General features: G+C 39.2%; 1 protein-coding gene across 2 annotated transcripts in view; it reads left to right on the plus strand.

The window, feature by feature from the left end:
- cdh11 (cadherin 11, type 2, OB-cadherin (osteoblast)) overlaps positions 1–19900 on the plus strand; it is a 108043-nt gene that overhangs the window by 43219 nt on the left and 44924 nt on the right. The window contains exon 2 of one of the 2 annotated variants that reach the window (XM_055024052.1): positions 5353–5404. The exons of the other annotated variant lie outside the window; for it this stretch is intronic. The gene's annotated coding sequence lies outside the window, so the exon portion shown is untranslated. The remainder of the gene's footprint in view (positions 1–5352; positions 5405–19900) is intronic. 2 annotated transcript variants of the gene reach the window in all.

Consider the following 19900-nt stretch of genomic DNA (forward strand, 5'->3'; position numbering starts at 1 on the left):
GGTACCTCGTCAGTAGCCTAAATACAGCATTACTAATGTGTGTATGCGCGTGTGTGTGTGTGTGTGTGTGTGTGTGTGTGTGTGTATTCCCCTGCAACAGTGAATGCATACTGGTGCATGGATTATCCAGAACCAGCTGGAATCCACTGTTCCCTGCCTGTGTATGTGTGTGTCTGTGTGTGTGTGTATATGTGTGATGTTTTCCAGCTGTGCCCACCTGGCTGAGCTGTGCAGCTACCATCAAATTTATCTCAGACTGCCAGAATAAAGCTCCCATTTGGTTGCATGAGACAGAATCCCAACATAATCCAGCCGGTTTAGGAAGTAACCGGAGCCTTCAAGGGAACCATTTAGGTCCTGAATTCTGCCTCAACTTGAGTGAGGAATATTTTCAGACCTTGTGGGTCAGTGTTGTCAAAAACTCCAGTCATTGAGGACAGGTGTCCTGCGAAACTCAGGGTGTCTGACAGTCTCGTAGACTCGGCTCGATTACAGAGTAAAATTGCTATATTTGTTATATTTTCAGTTAGTGCGGATGGCATTCACACTGCACTGTTTCAGTTTAAGTCAATAAAACTTTATACATCCCCAAGAGACAAATAAAAGATGCCGAGAGCAGCAGCATTCAACCTGCGTTCTTTGCTCCACATCAGTTTAACACCTCCCCAAATAAACCAGACTTTCTGGGGAAACAAATTAGAGTTTGATTAAAGTGATCTAAACAGGGCTGGAGTGGGAGCACCCTCAGACATGTTCCTAGAAAAGACAGACATCTGGAAGGTACAGGACACTGACCAATGGGAACTGAAGTGACAATTCTGTGAGCTGAGCTAATATCTGACCTCTGCGTCTAACTCCAGTGGCCATTGGGCATACTGTGGACTTCTCCCTGGACTAGTCACCAGTCCACCACAGGGACACACAGGATAAACACACATGCTCACACACTCACACCAAATGGCAAAGTTGAGAGACCAGTTACCCTAACAGTCGTGTGTCTGGACTGTACTGGGAAGCTGGAATAGCATCCAGGCATGGAAAGAAAAGGCAAAGCAGAGAGACCAAGACCAGGATTGGAACCCAGGACCTTCTTGTTTCAGCCAGCTGTGCTACCAATTGCTCTGCTGCGTAGCTTGTAGCAGTTTTCAAAAGAAACCTTCAGACTGCTTGTCCTCGTGGAGCTAATGGCTGCTTGACTCTTCTCCTTTTTCTGTTTTTGTGCCGATGTTCCAGCTGGCTTCCATCACACAGTAATTCCCAGCATCTTTAGTTGGGCAGCACATAAAATCCCAGATTTTAATCTGAGCGTGTGTAACATATTTGGATAGAACTCAGCCACAGAGGACTATAATCACAATAATTATTCTGGTCTCACTCCAGCTTTAGGCCTTTTAGCTAATGACAAGGCACCACACAAATGGCTAGATTTCAAACTGCCTATTTACATCCGTACATGACGTGTGTGTGTCTGTGTGTGCGTGTGCAAATGATGCATATCTTCAAGTGTGAGCTGGTTTGGCAGTAACATTTCTACACTGATCAAATACAAAACCGATGTCTGCTTCTGTCCTTCAGCTATGTTGTGACTTGCGGCTATAATCCATAGTCTCCATCCTGTTTGTAGTTGTGGAAGAGAACAAAAGTCGTGGTGTTTGGCCGCCAGGTGTTTGTTGTTGTGAAGTACAGCAGTGTCTTGAAGTGCTTTAAAGATATCAAAGTATGTGATCGCAGCATGATGCTCTGAACAATTTATTAGAAAAGTGAACCAAACGGTTTATCATTGCAGCTGAACACTTAATCTTGACATTCAGGTCACTGTGGGTTTTTCATCAGTTTATTAGATGAACATCTATTTCCTTCTTTGCTATCAGTATGAACCAGTTGTGGATGTTTACATATATTGCATTATGTGCAGATAAAGTAACTGTCTTTCCTTATCAATAGCAAAGTCTTACTTTAAAAGAAATATGACATTGGAATTAAGTTGAAGTTCAGTGTCCTGTTTTCACAGCAAACTCTTAATTCTGGCAATATTTTTTTTAACTTAGCTCTGTGGCCTTCAGTTCCATTGATTGTAGTTTTATGGTGATCTCGGAGTTGCATTGTTGAGACCTAAAACAATGATTTCTGTCTTTTCTGTGTTGGAAAGATCAAATTTCTGCACACCGGCTCATTGTGATGCTACATTTTGATTGATTGATTGAAATGGGCTGCTGTCATTTGTTGAACCCATGACAGCAGTCACTAACCCTAAGTGTTTCATCAAGATAATCAAACAAAATCAGAAACTTTGAGGTCAGACAGACAAAGCATGTAGAGCAAATCAAAGTGATCCAGAAATGGAGCCTTGATGGACGCCACATCAGTCCACCAGTCAATCACTGTGCTATGATTAACTGGCTCAACGTAGGAACCAGTAACACCAATACAGTATTATTGGTATTACATGGCTTACAGTATTATTTAAAAACTAGAGATGCACAATATATCCCCACAAGCATCAGTATCGGTTTGATAAGTAAAACTGGACTGATCTTGGCAACCAGCATTTCCATCTTGGTGCCATTTGCTTGTTGCCTCCTCTATAAAGACGCCGCAAAAGATTAACTGAAACAGAAAGTGGGGGGAATAAAATCAGCATTAAATTAACGTATTACTGGTAGATATTGTTCATTGGCCATAAAGGCAAATATTTCCCAAATTTTCATATCAGTGGATCCCAAAGAAAAACCTTAAAAAAAACCTTTAAAAAAATCATACCTTAAAAAAAGGTATGATTTTTTTACCCTTTTTACTGATCTCATTATGCCTTAAAATAAACTCTTTAAAACTAATATCTTTACAAAATGATAAAAACAAAAAAAAAGTTTGTTCTGCAAAGAATCAATCTTCAGATAAATACCAAACAAAAAAAATCTCTGCATAGATCTCCGCAGGATCATTTACTACATAATTATGACAATAGTATAATAATGACTGTCACTGCATTGGATGGATATTACTTACACTGAATAATGAAAATATGTTATGATGCTCTGCTCAAAATCGTGCTGTTTGTGGCTCCATGATGAAGTTTATGAGGCAGAAATTCGATGGCGCTGCTGCTGTTATGATGTTATTTGTACAAGGTTGTTCATCTTTTTTTATTAATTAGGTATATGAAGAAAAAAGTAAGGAAGTCTCCACTGTTTTACATCTTCACAGCAAAAATGGATTAGTCTGGAAACAGACACTCAAAGAAACTCAGTGATATTTTGAACAGCTTATTGTTACTGTATGTTGGCTGCAGAGCGCCGACAGTTACCAGTAGGCACAAAACTACTGCTAATAATGTTCAGCAAGATTATGAAAGGATTGTTGACTATTTGGTCTATCTTTCCATCCTTCAAAGCTGTAATCATCAATAAATTATAATTGCATCAATATGAATGTTTGTCTCATATGAAAGCAATTAGGTATTATCAAACTTTTAAATGTGTAAAAATCCAATGAAACTGGTGTTTTTAATCAAGCATTTTGTTTTATGAGCCTTTTTAATCAATAGTAAATCTGAATATTGTAAGAGTCAAAACTCTGTTTAAGAATTTTTTTTTTTTACAAGTCCTTTTGCTGAATGTGTAAAAAAAAAAAAACATGAAAGGATGTCTAATGATTGCAGAGTGGAGCGTAAGTCCTCCCAGCTGTGTGATATCTCACTGTACATTTATGAATATGTAGATAGAGCAAACGTTGCGATGAAGATAAATGCAGATTTTTTCCCTTTTGAAATGTAACTTTTGCGTCATGCCAAAATGTCTTCCTCGCTCTGCTCCATCGCTCATGAATCGTCTGTCCTCAATAATAACGTAATACCAAACGCACAGGGAATAAACCCCTGCTGATGTATTTTTTATGTCCTCTTTCACTCATTCGGTTCCTGAACAAATCACACATTTTCCTCCTCAGTGGCCTGGTTCACACTCATGTAGGGAAGCAGCTTCGCAGCACGTTTCAGCTGAACCGCTGGCCTTGAAACCTCTCCACCGAGACCCACCTGGGTTAAATAGCTCACCCCAGGGCTTCCTGTTAGCTGAAGTGATGGAGGCAGCAGAAAGTCCTGCTCGGTCTCTCACCCCTAAAACGCCCCAGGTGATCTGGGAATGTAATGGATGACGTTTGTTGTAAAATTCAAGTAAGAAAAAGGAAAAAAAGTTTAGTTTTCTTAAATAAATGAAAAAAGAACAATGCTTGTTTTCAGTGACTTACTTCTTACATTGCCTCTATTTAAACAGTTTCCTTCTGTTAAGATAAGATCAATATTTATTTGAGAGTTTTTATCCAGGTTTGTGTGAAATTACTTATTTTAAAATGAGCTTCCAAGAATATTTAACAAGAAAAAGTTACAAAGAAGCTCATTTGCAGGAGTAATTTTGAGTAACCAGAAAAATACCAGTGTATGAATAGGTGTGGATCCACTATGTGTAAAATTCACATTACCGCCCACTGATTTTTTTGTAACTGTGTAAAAAGTCCATTATGATTTTGATTAGTTTTTGTGTCAGTAGGCAAAACAAAAATAAACATTATAAACTGTGATTTTACTTTTGGAAAACCGAGGGTAAATGTTTCTTGTGTCCTTGTGTTGACTTGGTCTGTATTGGTTCCAGTAATTGCATGTATATGTAGAGCTGAATAATAAGTCTGGTTATATTGGTACCAAGATCAAAAAATTTTAAGTCATGCTTTTTTTTTTTTTATTGTCACAAATCTGCCTTATGCCACCGTAACAGTCAGTGTGTCATTTTTATGCCTCTATTGCCTGTTGATGCATATTCAATACATAGCAGATATCCTATTGGAAACACTCTGACAGCATCTAATGGTCTGAGTTATGTCTATTGTTGCTCATCTGCTTACTAAGTAGCTAAATTTGTTTTCATTTGTGAGTACTATAGTCTAGTGATTATGAAGCAATTTAAGGTTTTTCAGTCGAATTGTAAACAAATATAGTAAACAAATTATGTAATGAGCTGCCAGAGAATGTATCAAAGTTTCTGTGGCTGGTATTTGAGCTGCCACTCCCCCTCGGGTGGCTGCACACTGCAGGACAGCTGACTAAAATTTAAAGAAAAATGCTTCCACACATTTAAGACGCATTCATGAAGAACATCTATGGAAACATTTCTGGTTGTGGAAAACTGCTGTTGTTTGACTTGACCCAAAATGTCCTGTTATTCATTTTTGTTAAGTTATTGTTTAGATGCCATAAAACGATGGCATCTCTACTTATGTCTCTGCATGTTCTCAACCCGTTTCGCTTCAGCTGTTTTTGATGTAAGTAACAGGTTTCCTCCCTGTCTGTGTTTCTCTCAGGTAGTTCTGTGCAGAGAGCGCGTCTTCCTCAGCAAACACTGATGAATTAAAGGTACGGCTCTTTATTTTTGGCTGCTGTCTCTTTGCAGAATCAAAAGGATTTTCCGTGGCAATGACGCGGGAGACCCACTGACCTATTCAGCTTTCCATTTACCCAGGGACGCTTTCATTCATACATTGTCTCTCATATTTTCCCATTTATCCTTCAAAAAAAAAATATATTTTCTACTTTTGCCCCAGCCTCTGTTAGTAATGAGTTATGTCCTTCACGGCTAATAGAAAATTATTCAAATTTGCTGAGCTTGTGTTAGCCTGAAGCAGCTTGTTGAATAGCATTTGTAAATAATACATTTTTAATGTTATCTCATGCCTCTTAAATGTAGCTGACAATGTTTCAGGCCTCTGGGCGCATGTTTCCAAAACACTGAATTGAAAAAAAAAGAAAGAAAGCGTTGCATGTATTAACAGGCAGATCTAATCAATCTGGACCATGCTTATCAGTGACTGGCAGGCTGACGAGCTAATTGCAGAGCCGCATTGTTTAGTCGTACAAGACAAACTGGTCCAAAGAGCCTCACATGCAAGACACTCTAAACTAAACTAAATAGCTAGTGTTATACAACTTATTATTCTCAAGAAGAGCTTTGTAAAAATGTTTTAAATGCGGCCATACTGTTCTTCTGATGTAAATGATTTAAAAGATGGTTACAGCGAAATGTCTTGCAACAAGTATGAACCTGTATTTTGTGAGGGCAAAGAAATTCACTGCATTTGCATACGAAGGCACAGTTTAGTGAAAAACAGCAAAAAGAAAAACTAATTGCATTATGTGAGGAAACCTTTGCAGCCACAGAAAACTCACACAAACACACTCATTCTTGTTTAGATTGAAACCCAGGACCCTATTGCAAGAGAAAACCAAACGCACACACATGTTCGTGCTTGGTCTCGAAGCCAGGCTTCCTTTTGCCACGAGGCAAAAGCTACAACTGAACTACTGTGCAACCTATTATTTAAATGTTTTCATCCATATCCATTGTCTGCACCTGCTTATCTTTCTGCGTCTCTTCAGTGGTCATTGGAAGCCAGTCCAGCGCAGAGACACACAGGACAAATTATGCACTCATATATACATAAGTACAGTCACTTAGAATTCACAGTAAAGCTGTACATAAAGACTGTGCTGTAACATAGTGTAGTGTGTTCACAGTTACTTTTTTTAACAAAATATGTGCGTCAGCTGTTTCATATTTGTGTGATAATGATTTTACTTCAAAGAAATTTGGAGGTGAAGCATGGAGGAAACGGGTGTGGGAGGGCGATGCCAGCTCTCTCTGGCATCGCCTTTAAAGGACTTTGAACCGCAGGAGTTTTATGCTGGAACATTTTTTGCGGTTTGTGAAACCACAACTTTTCACAACCAACACTTGCCTTTTGTAAAAAAGGGAAAAAACCTAGCCAAAAAAAAACAACAGAAGATAAAGGTAAAAAAGAATAGCTGACACTACAACCTGCTATCTCTTCCTTACTGTTGTTTTTCTATGTACAGGAAAACTAAACTTAAAGCTAAAGAAATGCTAAAAGTCAAGCTAAATGTTAACATTTAAACCCATTAGGGTTCACTTTCCAAGCATTGCCAACAGGAGAAAAATGTGGAAAATCACATATCTGATGTTCAGAACCCAGTGAACACTTCATTCCTGGTGTTCCTGTATTTCTGTAATTCTGATTAAACCTGACTTGGATCAACCCGACTCCTTTAGTCAAACCCTCCCTCCCTGGCTCCAAACGGTTTGTCTCTACATTCTGATTGCATGTTTAGCCCTTTGACCTTCGTAGAGGGATAAAAGCACATTTCCCATAATATGAAGCATCCATCCAGATAACCTTGGCAGTCACTTTGAAAGTGACGAAGGGATCCCGTGTTGCTCTGTGGGTTTTCCTTGTTTGACGGAGAATTAGAAAGGGAACAAAAGAGCTTATCTGTGCAATGTTCAGGTCACACCATCCTTCTCTCACACACAGACACACACTATCTCCAGCATCCTCTCCCTTAGATAAGTGCCTTCCTCTTTGGACCTATTGCTGCTGAAAGAAAGCAACAGATATATTGTTGAGAGCGTATTTACGTGGCAGCTCTTGGCTGCGTTTCTCTGTTATTTCATTCTACACCAATTTCACCCACTGAGACACCAAAATGGGGACATTAGAACCAACATCCATCCCCCACTTGCTCTCTCTCTCTTTCTATCTCCACCTGTTTTATTTTTTTTATTTCTAATAGTTTGTAATTACGCTCTGTGTCAGCTCACAGGCAGTTCAGCCAAAGTTTCAGACTTTGTAGAATGAAGCCTCTAAGGGGAGGAGGAGGAGGCAAAACCTAAGCTGCACTGACATCAACACACACATACACACTTATGCATGCACACACGCTTTCATTTAAGGGCATTTCACAGAAGGAGTCCTCTATCACAAATGTGTCTGCATGCACATCACGTATTCAGTATTTTTTCGGCTTGTAGTCTGACTTTGCATGCATTAACCATAGTGAAATGAAATGCTTACAACAGCATCATTGCACATGAAGCGTATAGCCTCAGTGTACGATTACAAAAACTGGATACCGAATGGAGAATTCCCCCTGAAACTGTGTTGTACTTCTGCCGGAGGTTTTAACCAAACAGCACATCAAAAACGAATGAGAAAGACAATTATCTGATCTAAAGGTCTGATCTGTACGGTGGCCCTGAAGGGCAAACCACTTCAAAACACCACTGAACACAACTCCAAATCGTTAAACACTGTATATTCAAAAACACGACGTCATTAACTAAACACTGTTGCAAACTAAGAAAACTCAACAACGTTAACAAATTGGAAGAGGTGTGAAACCTGAGACATCGTTGATTGGACGACAACATTTGGCTTTAGAACGTAAATTATTCAGGCATTCACTCTCTGTTAAGATAAACAGGAAGGCAGTCACAGCGCTGCATGCTGCCCAAACTGTGAAAAGAATGAAGCGAAACTTTTGTAGTACGTCCCGACTCAAACTATGCTGGGATAGCGGTTGCTACGTTTGAATTCATATATTCAACAAATTCACCAAGGCCAGAATAACTTCTGGCTCTAAAGCCAGACGTTTTGTTGTCCAATCAGCGATGCCTGATGTTTCCCACTGGGACCTACCACTCCCGTTTTCTTAACGTTATTTTGTTTTTTCAAATTCTACATAGCAATTTGTTGATGTAGTTCACACTTCAGGGCCACCGTAGATCTGCTGGGTGTGACACACCCGGCCATGAAGACGGCTCTGTCTCCGAGTTCAGGCCTCATAACCTGGGATTTTATTCGAGTTCTCCCAAGTTCTGGATTAATTTGATTATCGATGGTAGTGCCGCCATTTAGAAGCCACTAAGACTGGGTTTCAACACGCAGAAAAAAAGCCAAGGTTCAGCAGTTTGCTGTATAGGCAGACTTAACACATAAAGCAGTGCTGATAAGAACCTTCTCCACAGTGGGAAGTAGAGTGGCAAGATGCTGTTAAAACTTATTAACAATCAGGTCCATATATCTTCAGGAATGTGACACTGATGGGTGTCTGGGAGGACAGATAAGGAGCAGGAATTAGGGAGAAGATGTTTTTCTTCCCCCAGGATTTCCACACACACACGCAGAGTTTTAACGCCCTCTACCACTATTGATTATCCAGCTGTCTGACTGATTGAGAGCCAGATATAGAAAAGGCACACATCAATAAAATACTGTGGAAAACCTCGGGAGAATTTAAACACACTGTCCCTTTTCACCCCTGTTTAAACCACGTCAGGGTTGCTGGTCATTTGACATTTTGTATCTGTTCTAGTTGTGATCATTTAATACCAAACTTTTTCAAGTTTGCTCCAACACAGATTGTATGGAAATTCAATATTAGAAACAGCTAAGTCAAAGCAACTTTTTGTCATCTACACAAAATCTACTGTAATAGTTATGACTATAATAAATAACATCGTTTGAGTGACGGTTGGTCAGAGGTGCTTTTGTTTGGTCAGGGTCCTGATTTGTCAGACGTCAGAGGAATCGATTGGCCTAACACGGCTGAGATGAGAAACTAATGGAAATATGGTGTGAAAAGCTGCTTTTGTATCTTTTTATGTCATAGTTATTAAAGAAAAATGTTCTGCTTTCCTTGGTATTGTGAAGATTCCTTGGCATAAATTCCTAATCAGAAATTGGTCATAAACCTTCAGTCGGTGGATTTCTGGATCAGCATCAGCTCTCACATCTTTGTTTGCTTGGAGGTTTTCAGGCGGTAGATTCACTTTCATCAGGCACCAAACTCAAACATTTGTTCTATTTTCATCAGGTGTGGTTGTGCATGTGCAAACAGAAAAAAAGAAAAAACAGAAAAGAAGGTGTAATTTCACTTTGAAAATTTTGACTTACTGAAAATATTGATTCTGCATTCAGACATTTAAGCACACGGAGTGTCAAGAATTGTAAAACTTCGGTTTTAAATCAGTGGCTGGAGGTAGAGACATCACACAGGTTTAGTTTGGTGAAAAACTAGACTGAGCCTCGAGCCAGGAAGTAGCTGGTTTCTACTTCCTGTCGTCCTCTGTGTCATTTATGCATCGACTGCGCTGGTGATGATGTCATCGCCACAGCTTTTTGGGAACCCTGAATGATGAGATAAAGAAACAATATCTAATATAAAAGCTTAAACAATCCACTACAAGGACAAAATGACATTTTGGAATGGATAGGAAATGATCTATAGCTGTGCAGAGGATGCACAAAATGAAGCCACCCTCCAATATGAGATTACAGTCTGCCAAGCTTACCTCCTGAAAGCCACCTGCACTGGATTTCCACAAAGATGGGAAGAAAAAAGATAGTACAGTCTGACCTAAATCTGTTTTTCACTCGTACATATTGATTATTAATAAGAAAAAAAATGTATCTTATTTTGACTCTACTTGTTTGAATAGAGAATCAACGAAAATGTTAACCTAGCAAGATAAAGTCTGCATCAGTATCTCTGCAGTGGGTTGGAGGGTGAGAGAGGAGAGAGGGATGGATGGATGGATGGATGGATGGATGGATGGATGGATGGATGGATGGATGGATGGATGGATGGATGGATGGATGGATGGATGGATGGATGGATGGATGGATGGATGGATGGATGGATGGATGGATGGATGGAGGGAGGGAGAGAAGGAGGATTTCAGGATAGAGGGATGTGAAGGATAGAAAGAAGAGATGCAAATATGGATAATGGATGACAGGGCTCAGAGCTGGGAAAAAAACAAAACAAGCTGAGCCATAAGAAATGCAAAGATCAGGTGGAGCAAAGAGAGAAAAGTGAATACTGAAATACAGGGAGATAGAGAGGAAAAAACAAATGTAAGCCCCCGAGGATTAAGTCTCTCATTTCTCTTTCGGGAAGAATGGGGGGAAAAAAAGCGGATTTCCACCTCCTATCCTCTCAGCTTCCCCTTTCATATCTCTCTCTCTCTCTTTCTGTCTCATATTTTAATATCTCCAGCCCCTATTCATCATGCTGGAACAGACTCTGAGCTCACTACAGCATGAACACACATGGCTAACCATACATGGACACAAATCCCCCCATGTTCCTGCTCTCTTTCCCCTACTGCTCGGCAATTTTAGTTGATCTCTTCATTTTGCTTTGCCGCCATCCATTATCTGCTCCCCTCCGAAAGTCACATGTTTGCCAGGAACTTGAAAGCAGCATCAATTCTTTTTAGCTGGCCCCGCTTTGTTCTCCATCTGCGGCGGTTTGGCAGCTGCGTGGAACTGTTGCGCGGGGGCCAGCGCCGCACTACGCCACTCGTTGTTGGTGTCGTCGCTTCAACGATTGCTAATAAGATGAATGGGTCTCCCACTGATCGGTTAATAGCATATTCAATGATCCTCGGTGGAGTGCAGATTTCTATAGTTCTCACGGCAAACACGGAGGAAACAGCTCAAGCGGGATGTGATTACCGAAGTAACCCAACGAGTAAAAATGACTCGCAGAACCTCTGCTTAGATCATTCAGCTTATTATTCACATCTTTCCTACCGTTCAGCAGTTTTGTAATAAGAAAAAAAAATTGAATCATGTGTTGTGCATGTGCATTCAGTCCCTGTTTACTCTGATGTTACAGCAATTAATGTAGTGCAACCAACTGCCGAGACTCTGCAGGTCTTCCTTTGAGTGTCAGAATGGACGCCATTAATAAATCACATTTACATTTGCCTACATTGTGTTAGAGCAGAGGTGTATTTTTTTTGGCCCATATCGAGATCTTGAATTTTTTCAAGGGCCAGTTGTGCGAGTATGTATTAATAAAGCCTATTAAAAAACTGTTAAAATATTGATAACAAGCTTTGATAAGTACTTCTTAGAATTAAATAATATCAGACATCTTTTCACGCTGATCCGTCCCTGCAGAACTTCAGGATTGTTTTTGTGATTTTTTTTTTTATTTTTTTATTATTCAAAATAGCTGATTCTGTGGAGCCATTAGAAATATTTGCAAGGAATTTTTGAAACATTTGTGCTTACAGAATTTGACTTTTTGTTTCTTGCTGTATTAATTACAACTTGACGTCAAGTAAAACCAAGGAAACTGTCAAAATAAATACGTAGTGCCACCTGGTGGTGGGAGGTAAAATGTTTCTCATCATTTTTGGGGGAGAAATTTTCAACAATCTCTCAGTGACGTGTTAGTGCAGAAAACTATTTGAACTGATTGATGTGATGTGGTGTCTGGAGTTTAGCGGCGGGGCCGGATTTGGCCCCTTGGATTGAGTTCGACACTGTTTTAGAGTATAACTTTTAGTTTCAGCACAAGATTTTGAAGCTTGTGGTTTAACTTAACAAAATGTACAAAATCCAAAATACTGCATCTTTAAGGCACTGACTCACACATCTTCCTGAGTTGTAAATCAGATCATTTACATATCCGACTCTGGTTTCTGTGTGTACATAATGACCCAGAGTTGACCCAGTTCCCTCTTACCACTCAGCACAATGCTTTTGTCAGGCAGGTCCAAACGAGGCGGTTTGTTTGTCGTTTGGTTTTGAATCGTCTGTTCATGCAGCATTCCCTGCACGTGTTGGAATCACAGCCCTCACTCAAAAGAAAAAAGAAAAAGTCTAATACTCAGCCACTGCAGTTAAGACGGGATAGAAAATAAACTGTTTCACAGCTGCCGCGCAAAACAGGTAGAGAAGCTCAAGCTGCTCCAGCAGAGTCTCAAGTTATTGTTTTTCCTCCTTCATCTTCCACTTTTTATCCATCACTCTTTGTCTTCTCTTTGTTTCTTTTTGTACCTCTGGTCGTCTCTCTGCTCATTTTTTTAGAACCTATGTAGAACCAAGAGCGTATCTGCATATTGATGCCGTCACTGCAAATCTTTAGGTAACAATGGCAGCGCAGCTCTTTTTGGGTTGTTTTGCGGTTCCATTCGTGCAAACGGCTTCGTTTATTGACAGGCTCTCCTGTGAAACAGGAGCACCGGTCAACAAAGGAGCAGGAACTGACTGTAAAGTAAAGGAATCACTTTTTTTCTTTTTTTTTTTTTTGTTCGTGTCTGCAGAAGCTCTGTCCTTTGTGCTATATGTTCAAGATTCAAAAAATGGCTTAAATTCATCTTCATATTCTACTCTCTACCCTGTTATTTTTCTTTGTTCCCCCAGTGATTATGTGGTCACTTGGTTTTGCTGTCCTACGTGTTTTTTTCCTTCCTTTGTGGTCATCCAGTCCTTCTCCTCAAGCCTGTAAGAATCCAAAGTATTCTATTTTTCCTTCTGCCTCAAATCATTTCCAGACGCCACTGTTTCCTGCTCCATCTTTCTTCCCTCCGGTCCAAAACCACGTAAACACACACGCCCACACACACGCACATTTTAGCTGTTTTTCATTGGATAAATTTCAGCCCTTTTTCAACTCTGCTCCAAGAGCCGTAATCGTTCCTGAGGGATTATTATTCAGCAGGTCATGCTGTTTCCTGCTTGCTTGGACGACCTCCTGACATACTTATCTGTCTTCTTATCTTTTCCTCTGCCGTAGATTAAAGGCCGTTCTATTAGTGTCGGGACTCCTGTGATGTAGCCAGCGCATGACGGTGAACTCTGACCTTCTGCTGACACCATTTGATGCACACCTTTTGAACAGCCTGAGCCGTTAGCCCCATGCAGATGTGTCCTACACATGGCCGACGGTGGCGGAGTGTCTTAAGGGCCATTTCTGTCCCAGTGAGAGAAAAGTTTGAATGAAACTAAAGCTTTTGGTGCTGTGCAGCTCCACATAATTATATGTGGATTTTCTGTTCTTAGATATAGCCTTACAGTGTTCCTCAGTAATTACAGTGTCAGAATACGTCCGTATTGCAAAGCTATAATTTACGACGATGGATCCTACCGGCCTGGGCCAGAGGATAAAGACACGGGCAGAACGGTGGAGGATATTTATGGTGGCCTGAATAAATCTGCTCCATTTTTGCCTTTTGTCACACTTAGATGTTTCCCATCAACGTGTTTTTTTTATTTTTTATTTTATTTTAATCTTAATAACCAAACTTTCTGCTTTCCATTTAATTTATGCACTGAAGCCAATTTTGATGCACCCACATTCTCTTTTTTTTTACTTTGATTTTCTTTAACATTAGCTTGTCATTTTGAGAGTTACAGAACTACATAACGAAACAAAACATAACGAAACAAAACATAACAAAACCGCCAGACAGAAATTTGCAACTGGAGTTTGATGTCAGAACTGTATTAAATAGGATAACAACTGGGAGATCTGAGTTTATGTTATTACAATTAATCAGAAGGTGGGATGATTTGGCTTTGAAGCATAAAGGGTCTCCGTGTTTTTCCGTTTTTGATGGTTGTCCATCTTGTCCAAATTGTTACGTTAAAGTTGTATAAGTGATGAGATTTTGCTGAGTCAGTTGGTGTTGGTGGTTTGGTGAATTTCCATCACCGTCTGCCTTCAGGGGTGAAGTTCCAACACATGGAGGATCAGTGTATTGAAATGTGTTGATCTGGTTGAATGTTGCATTTAGAAAACTTTCTGAAAAGTGCAGATCAACAACCAAACAGATATCAATTCACCCAAAGAAAAGCTAAACAGTTACAAAATGTGATTTTCATTTGAAGATTTCATTTGTTAAGGGAAAAAGTTTAATCAAATCAACCTGGTGAAAAATACCCAACTCTTTGTCAGGAATTTATGAAAACATTTTGTTGCTAAAAGTCTGAAATAAATGCAGGGGGAGGATCTCACTAAGACAAGGTTTCTTGTTAAAACCAGAAAAACATTACGCTGTAATGAGACGTAAAATCTGGTAAAATGTGAGCGTTTCTTGTTATAACGTGACAGATTTTATATCTGGTACATCAAAAAACATTCTTATTTTGACAAGGTTGGATTTATATCTTGTTAAAATGACAAAACCTAAGATTTTTGTTATAACGTTTTATATCGCGTTACATTGAGAAACATTCTCGTTTTGACGAGTTGAGTTTTGTATCTTGTTTCTTATTAAAACGAGAAAATCTTGTAACAAGATGCAGAACTTGTTAAAATGAGATTTTCCTGTGAAAAAATAACTAAACCTTCTCATTACAAAGAGATGCAAAACTTACTGAAACGAGACGGTTTCATGTCACAGATTGACTAGTTTATATCTTGTTAACCTGAGAGACTAGAAACAGTTTTTATGAGATTGGTTTTCTATCTGTAAAAGGAGAAAGTTCCATATTAAAATGAGAAACCTTTTTGTTTCTTGTTTTCTGTGATCATAGACTCCAGTAGTAATGTAAATGGGCCTGTAAATTGTACATTTGACCTTGTGTTGTTTACACATAATCCATAATAAATCAATGCTGCACAATTAATGGTTCAAACACACCAACAAATGGCCAAAGCTAATGACACTGGTACCCAGTGTAATAAGGAGAAGATGACAATAGAGTTAAATAACTCAGCTGACTTTTGAATGAAAATCCTGAAATTCACAGGGTTCCTCTCTTGGTCAAACACGTCACAATTGTAACAGCTTTTCATAGCCAATTCCTCACACATCGTTGCTCCTTTTCTAATGGGTATTTTAGTGCTTATGAGAGGTATATATAAAGATTAGTCTTTATAATTAACTGTTAACATCTCTGCTCTGGAGTTCATTGACGTAAAAAGCCAATAAAGCGAAGTTTTCCACGCAAACTGATATCCAGCGAGCAGCGGTCAGCAGCCTAATTGGAAGTGCATTGTGTTGCCTCCAGCTTTGCGGAGCCTCATCAGCCCTCCCGTAGTTTTAGTGTCTATTCTGGTCCCTCATTTAGGAAAGCTGATTGGCTTGGTCATTAACTTGTTTTCAGCTCAAACGATTTGATTATGGTTCTGAATGCCTAATAAAGAACTGCGGCATGAGGACACCCCCGGATCCTCTCAGGCCCATTGTAAACCTCTTTCTACATTGGTATTATTTGGTGGCATTAAAAAGATTGTGCTTTTTATAAATTTTATTTTTGTTTTATTTTTTATGTTTTGTTGCTTTCTTTACTTTTCATGGAGTGGGGAGGAAAAAGTTTAGTCTACAGAGTTTGCATAATACTAAATCAACCGTGTTACAGCCAACAGAACTGGTCCAGATGTGTTGCAGCCAGCTGTCCGTCTGCATCACATTATGCAGATGCCACAATGGAGATTAACCACAATAATTAGCAAGAAAAAACAATTTAATTACCCAGCTTTTTTTTTTTACAAATGAGTATAAAAGGCAACCTTTGTCTTAATTATGAGAAAAGATTTGTGATTGTGCATAATTTACCACAAATTACATACAATTTCTATTGAAATGAGTGTGATTTCATGTAATTGGGGACGAGAAATAAAACGTGCCAAACAAAACAAATAAACCAAAAGTTTGAATTCACACGTGGCCCTCGTTTGTGTCTGTAAACCAATGTTCTCACAGATGAATTCAGTCTTTGCAAATGACACAGTGGTTAATTAGGTGCTAGCTGGTACAATGCAAGAGTCATAAATGTGTGCGTCCTGTCAGCATGTTGTTTGTCATCCTCATTCTCAGCCTCCTTCATTTAGCAGTTCACAAATGACTGTAATATGTAGCCTAATTTGTTGGCGCAGTGGCACTGAGGGAGCGAGCAGCGCTGATGTTTCGCTGGCGTACATTTAAAACATGCATTAATAACGCCTGCTCTGTTCAAAAGGAGAACTCTTCATGGTAAGCAACTTCAATAAAGAAATATATATTATTGTCTTTGTTGTGTTCATATTGCATTTATTTCAATATTAAAGTTAATTTAGAGAGTTATAATACATTCAACTGAGGAAGCTGAACTGGGTTTATTGGGTTTCTGAAGAACAGGGTGAGGCTTTAGCAGCGTCTTTAGGAACAAACTTTTTAGTTTGTACAAATTAATGCATCACAGACAGCGTTAAATCATTTGAACCTTAGGACCCCAGAACGCTACAACATAAAAAACAAAAACAATGTTAGAACCAATAATTAATGCTGTTGTAGCAGCGCAACGTTAGCTTGTCCAATAACAAACCTCAGGAGCTGCTTCCTTTCTCATTTCAAAATAAGTCTCTGAAACATGGATGCAGCAGTCAGTCAAGGAAGTTATGACTCATAATAACAATTTATTCTTCATTCTGGCTAACATTGAAATATTGTGTTGTTTCTATGTCTCAAAGTCTCATGGCAAGTCATATAATTTCAGCCTCATTTTGAAGTGAAACTGACATTTACTTGTAAACATTCTGTCTTTTTTTGTGAAAAGAATCAGGCACCTTTAAATAATAGATAAAGTTCTGGCTGAATGTTTTTCTTTGATTTTCTAGATATAAATGTATTTATTTATTTATATTTTTGCTTCGGCCCTCTGGACTTCCAGCTCAACATGTTTTTTTTTCACACAATATAGAATTGTCTGCAAATGACAAAGCATTGTAAATGATCTTGCCTCTGGCTGAACTGCTCCTGAGGGGAACATGCAGTCAGTTCGCTTCATGAAGTCACTGACCTGTTTCATATACATCTAATCTGTTTTCCAAGATACACGGCGTCAGATCCGCTCAAAAACACACTTGTTTACCTCTTCTCACGCTGAATCAGCCGCGTCTTTTCATATTCAATCCACTGTACACAACAGCTCACATTTTTTCTCTCTGAAAAAGAGGAAACGGATCTGCTTCGCCGTGGAAACCCATCCCTTTCTGACTGTTTTTCTCCATCAAAACCTCATCAAAGCTCCATGACACTAAGCACATTACCTTCACGTTGACGGATAACAGGTGACGGGATTGGGTTGTGAGTAATGCTCATCCTTACCAAATCTATTTGCGGAGCGTTCCTTGTTGGTTTTTCACGCGTCACACAGTAAGAACCGCAGAACCATGTCAGTGATTGCACTGTTCACAGGCCTCCCGCCTATCTGTGTGCTTCTGATTCATTTAAACAAAACATGTGTAAAAGTTTCAGTGAAATAGTTTTTCTCAAATGATTTATTATAATAAATTTTTGTGCTGGAGTTTATAATATTCTATCAGAAACAAACTTAACATAACTGTGGATTAACATTTATACCTGTGAATCCCCTGAATACAAGGCGTTTTGAAACATTTATAGATTCTGAAAGTGTGAACTCCAAGCTTTCTCATGATGTCAAACCGTAACAGAATGAAGACGATGAGGCCATTTGAATGTTGGCAAGTGATAAGACAGACAGACCTCAGAGTTTCAGAGCTGCCCTCTGACATGAAACATCCTTTGCTAACATTCCCAGGTAGCTCATCATGTCAAACACAACGGGTTAGATTGTCATATCTTTCGTCACAAAGATAGCCTGATGTAACAAAAAAAAAGATTTTGTTTTAGGTGTTACTACTACTAAATGAAGTTATGCATCACGGCACACGACTCTTGCCCTGCGAAATCCGCCTTGCACAGTCAGCACAGCACACTGCAGCATCCCTCCAATGCAAATAGCATCACAGTTAGATTTAGGTTATTGGGGAGTTTAACAGAAATGTTGAGCTTACATTTCAGTTTCAAACTTTGATCCCAAGAAATGCACCGACTCCCTGCGGTCTCCGTAGTTATATAAAGTGGATGTGTGTGTTTGTGTAAAAACAAAAGCAGCAGACTGCAGGTCTTGTGGGCAGCAATTAGTAGTTGAATTTTATTAACTGTTTAATAGGAATCAGGAACCATTACATCCAGACGTTCAATCGCTCACTCGTACACAGCTACATGCAGAGCAGCGCTCTGCTCTGCGGTAAGCTGGCTCTGTGTGTGTTCCAGCTACTAGCCTCTCATTAATACCTATTTTCATGAATGCTGAGAAAGCTTTGTGGTTCCCTCATTGTAATTGCCTTACCGCACACACACGCATATAAAAAGACACGCTTCTATTAGTTCCTCTAATTGAAAGGCAATTAAGCCTCAGGTTTCGTGGTGTGAGCTAAACGCTGGGTGTCTGTTTTCAGCGCCGCTCCGTTTTTAAGCTTTTAACAGATCACAGAGAGCCAGCCTCCGAAACAAGATAGCAAAAGTGAACTTCAGTGTACCGACGTTCTGCCTTCCAGACCTCTGTGTCCTTGCTGCTCCTTTCTGCCTCACGTTCTGTGGTTCTTAACTCGAACTTAATTTAATTTTGCAAGTGAGGTCACCAATAGAGAAAGAGCAAAACATTTAAACAAATATGTTTTCAGTACTCAATGTTAAATCATAGCTTCATCTTTCAATCTGCATATTTGGAGTGCAATTCTTTCAATGTCTTAGAAAAGCCTTGCCCCACATTTTGTGGTTTATTTTGTATTTTTGCCCACACTCTGAATTCTATATGTTAGAAAATATTTTTGAAAAAAAAAAAAGGAAAAAAGAGAAGTACTGTGTTAAGCTTTACATCTACTGCAGAGTACTTGTGATTCATTTCAGAGACTTTGGCAGATTTCTTTTTGAGTAGCTAATTTGAATTTTTAATCTTTTTAATCGTTTCATTCCAGGAAATTACAGGAATTCAAAAAAAAAAGAAAAAAGAACTGCCATCTGGTTCAAATATTTCAGGGAGAACTAGTAGAGCTGGTGGCAATAGAGTTAGGTCCAATCATTAGAGTTGTTCGTGGTTTAGGAGAACTTTTTTGAACTTTAGTGAACTAGTTTTAACAAAATCCCCTCAGTTCCTTACATATGCTTTAATAGTTTTTTTCACTGCTTTTTGAAGTCCACTCTTCATTTGTATATCTTCTGATCATTTTTAAGATTTACCTGTGGCTTGGAGTCCAGCAGTGTGGGTGTGGCGCTGGGCGAAGCATGTAGTGGTCCCTCATGAGCCTAAAACTCATTGACTCTTCATACATTTATTGGCCAGTTGAAGCCATGTGCATCAGGTTATAAGCCAAAAACATCCAGTGCCTGTCAGAGAGTGAAAGCGATTTAAAAAGACCAACGTCAATCAACAGATGATAAGGGACTCAACTCAACTGCTAACCATG

Source organism: Poeciliopsis prolifica, unplaced genomic scaffold (genome assembly GCF_027474105.1).
Source record: "Poeciliopsis prolifica strain line A6 unplaced genomic scaffold, Auburn_PproV2 SCAFFOLD113, whole genome shotgun sequence".
Taxonomy (NCBI): Eukaryota; Metazoa; Chordata; class Actinopteri; order Cyprinodontiformes; family Poeciliidae; genus Poeciliopsis; species Poeciliopsis prolifica.